The sequence below is a fragment of the Peromyscus eremicus genome, chromosome 1, assembly GCF_949786415.1.
Source record: "Peromyscus eremicus chromosome 1, PerEre_H2_v1, whole genome shotgun sequence".
NCBI classification, from domain to species: domain Eukaryota; kingdom Metazoa; phylum Chordata; class Mammalia; order Rodentia; family Cricetidae; genus Peromyscus; species Peromyscus eremicus.
In genome coordinates, this window is record NC_081416.1 from 125061450 (window position 1) to 125070751 (window position 9302).

Here is a 9302-nt window from a genome sequence, read left to right on the forward strand (position 1 = left end):
GCATCTTTAAAATGAGGGAGAAGAATCCAGATGGTCGTCACTCTGAAGTGTGGTGTGTGCATGCCTTTGTGTTTCAAAATCCTCTTCTGCAAGCAGAGAGGTTAAGGGCACCTCCCCCCAACACACACACCTTTAACTCCTCCATAAATAACCTCCAGTTACTTTCCTTATTTGTAGGGATATGCTTTTTCTGGACGCCAAGGTGATTGAATATTGATTTGGTTAAAAATAGAGACCTAGTCTCCATTTAAACCCTGCAGTCCATCCTTGCTCTCCCCTGCTACATCACTTCTATCCTATTTTCTGAAGACCAACTTAATTAAAAGTGCCATGGATGGCTTATTACATTTCTTCATCTGAAGAAGAAATGGTAACAAGAACGGTTCCTCGATACTGTAACCAAACGAGCTGGTAATTTGGAGACTAGGTTTGGGGAGAAAGGCAAGGAATTGTTTAAACGTCAGTGAATGAGGACACTCTGTTTGGCCAGCGCAGTGCTGGAGAAGGCTGCGTCTTTATCTGATGGGGAAGAACTTAAGAACTGCTTAAAGCAGTTTGTGGAAGTAACAACACGAGATCTACGTGTTTCACGCGAACAGCCACTGCTCTTTTCAACCAGGAAGTTGTCGTGGCAGATCGATTTCAGAGCGATAGGCATACACCTCCTGCTGTGTTTTTTTGTTAGTGAAGACTGTTTTATCTGCTGGTCATAGGGGAAAATCCCTGAAATTTTGTCCCATTCTAGGGAAGAACATTCTTCTTTAGTCTTAACAGAATAGAAAGGGAAGCCAGACTGTCTCCTTCCCGGCCCCCTGGACAAGGACGAGGAGACTAGCAGCAGGCAGCAGCTGGTCTTTTTGCAGCCCTGGGGAAGCCAGTTTTACAGCCAATGATATCCAGGGCATCAGCGAGGGCATGCCTCTGTAGCGGAGCTTCTCCACGTCGGCACTATTGACATTTTAGGTTGGGAAATTATTTCTTGTAGGGCTGGAGAGAAGGCTCAGTTGGTAAGGTACTTGCTCCACAAGCATGTGTACCTGAGTTTGGATCGCCAGTATCTATCAACAAAACGCCCGGAGTGGTGACGCATCAGTATAATTGAATTGGTGAGCTCCAGGTTCAGTGAGAGACTCTGTCTTTAAAAAGAAGATGGAGAGAGACTGAGCAAGATACCTGCCATTGACTTCTGGTTGCCACATGAACATGCGGTGTACACACATGTATCCAAATGCACACATATATGAGCACACACCCTTACCCTCCACACAAACACACGACTCTTCCTGGAAAGAGCTGTCTTGTGTGTTACAGGACATTTGTCAGCATTGCTGGTCTCTGTCCTTGTAGATGACAGAAACAACTGACTTCCAGTCATGGTGATCAAAAATGTCTCCAGGTGTGCTCACATGCTTAATGGAGGAGATAATTACTTTAAAGAAGTTCAGTATAGAGATAATGTGAGACACACATGTAATTAAAATTTTTCTTGTAGCACATATAAAAGAAACAGATCAAATTAATATAAACAGTATATCCCACCTAATCTAATTATTCAAGATATGACAATCACAGCTATAAGAATATAAAATTAATGGGGTATTTTATGCTCATTTTTTGGGGGAGGGTATAAACTCCTTGAAATCTAGTGTGTATAACATGCTTAGAGAGTATTTTAAATCTTGCTAGTCACATTTCAAGTGTGAATAGCCATAAATGGTGAGTAAAAGCCATCTTAGACAGCACAGCTATACAGGCTAGCACAGGAACTGACTTTACCCCCTGACTTCCTGTGAATAGGGTCTGTAAACTTTTTTCTCTTTTTTAAACATTGTCTTTGTTAAAAGTTAGTTCAGGTGGGATTATCTTTCTGGCAGGAAGCATCGTAATACAAAGGCCACGTGGCTATCAATGTTATTTGAGGTCTTAAAAATCTCTAGTAGAGGTCTTTGCTAGCATTTGTTCCTTGTTATGTAAGCTTTGGCTGTAGTGGCTATCAGCACTCCTTGTGTGGTCCAAAGATGCTGTTTTTGCCAGGATAGCAAAGCATCTTCCTGCTTATCCCATGATTACAGATCCAGCTTCCTGGAAAGGGCCTCGTTCCTCTATAAGCCATGCTTGCTTGCTGTGGGTGTCTTTTTTTCTCCAGTACTTTGACTATCCCTTCTTCCTAAGTGGACCTTCTTTGCTTGTGAACTGCTCTCGTGGGCTCAGCATACTTCTTTGTGGCAGAAATAGTAAATACAAGTGTGAGATGAACGCTCAGTCCAAGTAAAATGAGCAGAATAAAGAATGAACTTTCTTGACCACAGCTTGGGATTGCAGGAGGGTAGAGAGAGGGACTTATCACAGGGCTGTTGGAATCAGAGACTGACAGGGAAGCCTGGCATGGTGATGTCCACTGTTTGTAACTCCTGCTGGGGAGGTGGATGTAGGGAGATGCGTGGGTTTGTTGACCAGCCGGCCTAGCTGAATTAGCAATCTCCAGGCCGACGAGAGACCCTGTCTCAAAAAACAAGGTAGACCGCTCCCCACGAACAATACCAGGTGTTGTCCTCTAGGTTCCACACACATGTGCCAGCACATACATGCACACCTATACCCACTTGCCCCCAGAAATCAATCAACAGATTTCACAAGGAAGTTACTTAGGGAGTGTTTCTTTTCCTTGGAAGCCATAGGCTTCCATAACTGAAAACACCTGGGGTTGCAGTACAGACTTTTTTACTCTAAGAACTACAAGTGGTAGAAAAATCACATGGCCGCATCCTCCTCTGCCTGCTATGGAAGACTCAAGAGTACTGAGGTTAAATAACCGTGTTCAGGGCCGTGCTGTACTGGGGGCAGTTCCAGGACCGTAACCTGCTCTCCTGAAATAATTTTAGCTGTCCATGGAAGTGGCTATCATAGTCCAGAGTTTCTGTTTATCCACCCAGCTTCCCTAGGGGTATCTTACGGAATCACAGCATAGTTACCAGAAATGAAGAGCTGATAAGATACACCACCAATGGCAGACCTTACTCAATTCCCCGCCCCTCCCCATTTTTCTATGCAGTTTTTCTTTTGAGAAGTTCATTCAATGGAATTTCATTACATCTGAATGACTGCCACCAGAGCAGAACAGACAAGTGTCTGGTTGACCCAGATAAACTTCCCTGACCCCCACTTTAAGCCCCAGCAGCAAACGATTCTTCATGATGGAACTCAGTCATCACCCCAAGTGAACCTCTGGAGACACTCTTCTCTCCCTGAGCCCCATGCTCTGAAGATCATCCATACATTTGGTTGTGCACACCAGTCATTCTTCTGTTTTTATTGCCACACTGCATATCTTTGTGAGAACACAGCAGGGTTTGTTGAATCAATTAGCCACTGAAAGAGATTTGGGTGGTTTTCAGTTTAGGGCTGCTTACTATAAAGCAAAGACAGAAAGAAAGAAACAACAACAAAATTGTGCTCTGGACATGGCAAATTCACTTTTAATGATTTTCCTAGTGCTGTGAGCTGAAATGTGATCTTTAGTAATTATTCTCTAATTATATATTTGTACTGTGTAGGCCCGCATGAGTATTATACACACTCCATGTGTACGGGAGCCTGAGAAGGCCAGAAGAGGGCATCGTATTCCCAGGAACTTGAGTTACAGGAGGTTGTGAGTTGTCATGTTGGTACTGGGAATGGAACCCAGGTCCTCAGCAAGAGCAATAAGGGCTCTTAACTGCTGAGCCACCACTCCATTCCCTGAATTGTTATTACTATCTTTCTACAATCTTCAATTTGTAATTACTTTCATGTATCTAACAGAGACAGAAATGATAGGAAGAAACACAGGCTGATCCCCCAGTCTCAGACACATTCATCACCAATCCTATTGACTCTGATTGGATATATCATTAGGGAAGAAATTTCTAAGTAATATCACTGGTTCTTTTTTTTTTTTTTTTTTTTTTTTTTTTGCTTTGTTTTGTTTTGTTTTTGTTTTTGTTTTTTTGAGACAGGGTTTCTCTGTGTAGTTTTGGTGCCTGTCCTGGATCTCGCTCTGTAGGACAGGCTGGCCTCAAACTCACAGAGATCTGCCTGGCTCTGCCTCCCGAGTGCTGGCATTAAAGGCGTTTGCCACAATGCCTGACTACTTGTACCTTTTCAATGTTTTCCTTTCCTCCTTTGGACAAGGTGGACTCCTGGAAGCTTGACACGGCTTCAGAGGTCCACCGGGGATGGATATTCTGCCCCTCAAAGGCCTGGGGAGCTCCTTTCGATCGGTGGGAAGTCCTCATTGGAACAGGAAGTTCAGAAGCTGTTGAGATGGCTCAGCAGTTGAGAGTGCTGGTCGCTGTTCCAGAGGACAAAGTTCAGTTCATTCTCCATTGGCGGACACACACACACACACACACACACACACACACACACACACACACGAGGGGAGGGATCCTGACGCACCATCTCTCCACCTCCAAACAATGCACTCATATTGTGGATGGCTTTTTCACAACCTTAAATGCGCCAGGTATAGGATATATAACAGAATAAGATTCATTCTGACCTTCAGCCACATTAAGAAGCAGGAAAAGTGTGTTTGCCAGCTTCTTGCTGAGTGTTGGATTCCCCTTGTCCCCAGATTCCTTGTAGGTTTGTTTGTTTTTTTTTTCAATATCTAATTTCTCCTCCTTCCTTGCCACCTCTCCCAGAGTCTCATCAACCAAAACTCACATTTTTCTTTGCAAATCCTTTAGAGCTCTCTTTTACTGGTGACACTAGATTTTGTAGATAAGCAAATCCTTCACTTTTGTGATAAATTTGGTAGCTCAGCCCGGAGACATGCTGTCACCTCCTCCTCACGTTCCTCGAGGCTGGCAGTGAGAGGCAGGCATTTCAGGCACGCCATAGGCAGTGTACGGATGACAATCTTCTCCTCTGTGTTCTCTACAGAAAATAGAGGACGTGATGAGTCGGGGTTTTCTCCCACTGTTGTTTTTCCGGGATGCCTGGGACTGAGTGTGTGTGTGAGTATGTTCAATGGGGGGGTGGGGTGGGTGATCCTGGATAGTGAGAGGCATCCAGATGTCTTCTGAGGAGCAGAGCAAGGCTGTTCTTCAGTTGCTATGCTCTGGAATTGTCATCTGTTTCAAGTTAAAGGGTAATGGCCCAGATTAGGGTAATCCTGATTATGTCTCTTCAGTTTTTCCCCGTGTGCATTCTGATATATATTTTATTACTAATTTAGGATCTATTTAGACTTGTTAAAAAGCAAAATCCAACAACTGGATGATGATCACAAACCTCCAGTCCTTGCTGGGGAGGGTTTTCCTCTGGCCAGTGAGTGGGGGCTGTGGGTGAGGTTGTTTGATTGCAAAGACAGACCAGTGCTCTGTCCCGGTCCCAAAGCATGGAAGAATGAGGGGCCATCTCCTGGGCTTTATCCTAACTCCTCAATAAACTTTTAAAAAGAGCCTTTTGTGTGTTTGTGTGAATTGGAAATTCCAGCCCCTCTCCTTCTCCCATCCTTCCTCTCCCTCCCTCCTTCCCCAGCACAGGGAGAATGGAAGGCCAACACATGCCCTGGCTGCTTCTCAGGGCAGAGTCTAATTTCTGAGTGTGAAGTCGGCACCGGCATTCAAAGAAGCATTATTATTTCATCCAATTTAAAGCCTTGCCTGGTGTTGAATGGGTGAGCACCTAATTTCACCTTTGGAGGCAATTGGGAAGCTTTTTGTGCTAAAAGAAAGAAGAAAAGAGGATTCTGAAGGATAATTGATTGAAAATCCCTTTAAGGTGCCAGAAAACGGCTCCCTTCCAAAGGGGGATGAATGAGGTCAAAATATGTTTGTTAAAAGTGTAGGGGGCATGAAAGCCTTAATTATTTCTTTGGAGAGTCGTGTCTTTTAAAGATTCAAACAAAAGCTTCAAGAAGGTAGAAGCTTGGAGGAATTGCTCACAGCCTTAGAAAGAGCGAAGTCAAAGGCAAACAGTTACTGGTTAACAATGGTGGGTTAGCAGAGAGCATCTCTTTTCCACCTAGGACACCTGCACCGGGAGGAGCCCCAGGATGACCGCCTGGTGGCTTTGTCCTGGTCATTACAGGGGAAAAAGTGGGGGCAACAGGAGCTATGGTTGGGAATGAGGACAAATATGGTAGGCTGACTGACCCGTGATCTGCAGGATTCAACTTGCCTCTACCTCCCCTGTGCTGGGATCACAAGCACATCCCACCACACCAGGCTTTATTTACCATGGGTTCTGGGGGTTGAACTCATGTCCTCACACATGCCAGGCAAACACTTTACCAACCTAGCTCTCTATCCAGCCCTTACCCTTCTCTCTCTCTCTCTCTCTCTCTCTCTCTCTCTCTCTCTCTCTCTCTCTCTCTCTCTCTCTCTCCCCCAAGACAGGGTTTCTCTGTGTAGTTTTGGTGCCTGTCCTGGATCTAGTTCGGTAGACCAGGCTGGCCTCGAACTCACAGAGATCCTTGGCTCTGCCTCCCGAGTGCTGGGATTAAAGGTTAACATCTGAGGAAAACACTACTTCTTATGGAACAGATTGCTGCTCTCTAGATTTAGACAGCTGTGTGTTCGTAATCTCCAGTTCTCCACTCCTTAACCTCATGCTCTTCACATTCCTTTATCTTTACCATCCTCATTTGTAAGGGGGCCGGGGAGGGGGGCATGTTATCCACCACAGATGTTGAAAATCAAGGAAGGCATTGCTGAGTCCCATGCAGAACGGATGTTATATAGGCGCCAGTCCTCTGCATAGCTTGTGCCCTGCCTGCTTGGTTAGATTTGCAGGCAGCTCCCGGCAACACAGGGGGTTCTTACTCTAAAACGTTTCCCACTGCATCTCAGTGCGTCTGGGTGAAGTTCCCTGGGCTTTCTCTCCTCCTGAGTGGCAGTCACCCTGTTGTCCCCTGTCCTTTGGGACCTGGAATGGACTGTCTGTGCAATGGCTTTCCCAATGGAAGGCATCCGGCATCAGTCCTAAGACGGACAGTCCAGGGAGGAATTTTCCTTCCAGCCCCTTCCTGTCATTCCGTTCACATTGCGGGCAGCATTGTCCTCCAGGGAAGGGAGTGCCTTGGAGGGAGCCATCCATCCTGTGCCTCAGGATGCACATTGCATCGCCGTGTGCTCCCTTACAGGTTTCATTTCGTGCATTTGTTCTGTTCTGAGATTCATCCAGGAGCTCTTCTCCGTTGGCCATCAATCATTTTCATGGCAGGAGCTGACAGTCCCGCGTGAACCCTCTCCCAGTATCTTCCTCCTGCTTAATTGACGAGCCTCTCTTCCAGCTGGGCCAGGACCCCGTGTGGTGTTTCTGGCCGACTCAGTTGTGGATTCGCATTGGAGTCAGGTTTGTGGGTGGGGGCTGGGGAATGCCTTCTCAAGGAACCCAAACACTACATAGAAAAGATGACAAAGCCTGCTTGAAAACACCCAGGAGGTAGTCAGTTAGCATATGCAAAGGTTTCTTGAAGGATTTAAAGACTGGGTGACCTGCACAGACCCTTCATCTGGAGCCGCTAGCTCCTGCTAGGCTTACTGGTTGGGGAAGGGCTTCTACGGCACACAGGAAGGAGCTTTGCAGGCATTGGACCTCTGTCTCTATCAAGTGAAACAGGGTCTTTGTCTAGTATGAAGTGGAAGAAATAGCAGCTCTTTTCTACTTCCCGATTGCTTAGCCAAGGGAGGGGGGCTTCCTGGGGGATGTGATTTTCTGGTTTGTTGGGAAGCCTTCTGTTCTACTTTCTTTTCTGTTGCTGTGATAAAACACTCTGACTGAAAGTGGCTTAGAGAGGAGAGGGTTTATATGACTCCCATTTCCAGGCCACAGTCCATCTTTGAGGGAAGTTGGGGTAAGAACTGGAGGCAGAAACCGTGGAGGAATATTGTTTGCTGGTTTGCTCATAGATTCATGCTTAGCTAGTTTTCTGACACAGTCTGGAACCACCTTCCCAGGGAATGGTGCTGCCCACAGTGGGCTTGAGAAGCTCCCACAGACGTGCCCAGAGGCCTGTCCAATCTGTGCAATTCCTAGATCACTCTAGGCTGTGTCAACAGTCAAAGCTACATAATGAAATAGATGATAAATATATGATCAAATGACTTCTAGTGGGCAGGGTGGATTTTTGGTAACTAGGTATTGGGCATCTTGACAGAAAGAATTCTAAGACTATTAGAGTTGTGGCTGCTGTGGTTTGATTTTCTAATTATGTCAACAGCTTCACCCCCTCTTGGGTGCCTGGGATACACATTCTCAACTTCTCATTTCATTCTTGTTTTCTAAACTGGTGGCACCCAGTTTCAGAAGCATATGTGAGCACTGTGTAAGAAAACATTAAAAAAAGACGTTTCTTCAAAGTTTTCAACATGTATACAATGTATTTTGATCTTATTCACTTCCCTCAAAGATACCTCCCTCCAACCCCCTCCAGGGAGCACCAATCTGTTCCCCCACCTGACTTCATGCCTTCTTTTAAAATTATGGTTATTAGTAGCAACCCCAGAGTCCACTAATGCTGACTATAGGCAGATGAGTGTGGGGGCATCCACTGAGAAAGGGTAACTAACCTACCAGTGGCTACATTCCCAAAGAAAACTGACTTTCCATCCTTCAGCAGCCATCAGCAGCCTATAGTTCTTCAGTAGGACCCTGGGAACTCCTCCCCATCCATGCTAGACTTTTGACTGGCTTGGTCTTGTACAGGTCATACTCGAGCAGGTACAATCGCTGCATCACTGTGTGCATCAGCCACGTCATGTCTAGAGTCATCATTTCACAGCTATTCTCCCCACGCTCTTACATCATTTTTGCTGACTCCTCCACCATGTCCCTTGAGCCTTGGACAGGGGGAGATGATAGAAATGGCCCTGAACACACGAGTCACTTCTTCTAAGCTCTTTGAGTTGTGAGCCTGTGCATTAACCAATACCCACTGCCAAAGGAAGCTTTTCTGATCAACAGTCAGAGCAGCATAAATCTGTGGGTATACACTAAATATAAAGAAGGTGGTTTGACAACATGACCATTGATCAAAGCACTGTCAGTAAAGTTTTTTCCTGGGGCTATGATCTCCCCAGGCATGGAAAACACAGTTTTCCAATTAAAGGCACCTCTAACTGGAGCTTATTGCCTGGGAAACCCAGGCTGTGCTAGGTGAGGTCGAGTTCCTCCATTCTGAGGAGGCTGACCCTGTGGTGAGGTGGAATTCCTAAACCTTCTTCACCATGGCGGCTGGTGAATGGCATATCTACTTCTAGCCCATCAGACCTATTCGGAGTCCAGGTCTATGCAGAGGGCCTGGGAGTTTG

At 45.8% G+C, this 9302-nt stretch overlaps 1 long non-coding RNA gene across 1 annotated transcript; it reads right to left on the reverse strand.

The window, feature by feature from the left end:
* Nucleotides 1-1456: 1456 nt before the first annotated feature.
* On the reverse strand, nt 1457-4302 carry LOC131902299 (uncharacterized). Its single transcript, XR_009377053.1, has 2 exons — nt 4137-4302; nt 1457-3369 (listed from the first exon to the last, which is right to left on the reverse strand). It is a non-coding gene; the product is annotated as an uncharacterized LOC131902299 (long non-coding RNA).
* Nucleotides 4303-9302: the final 5000 nt, after the last annotated feature.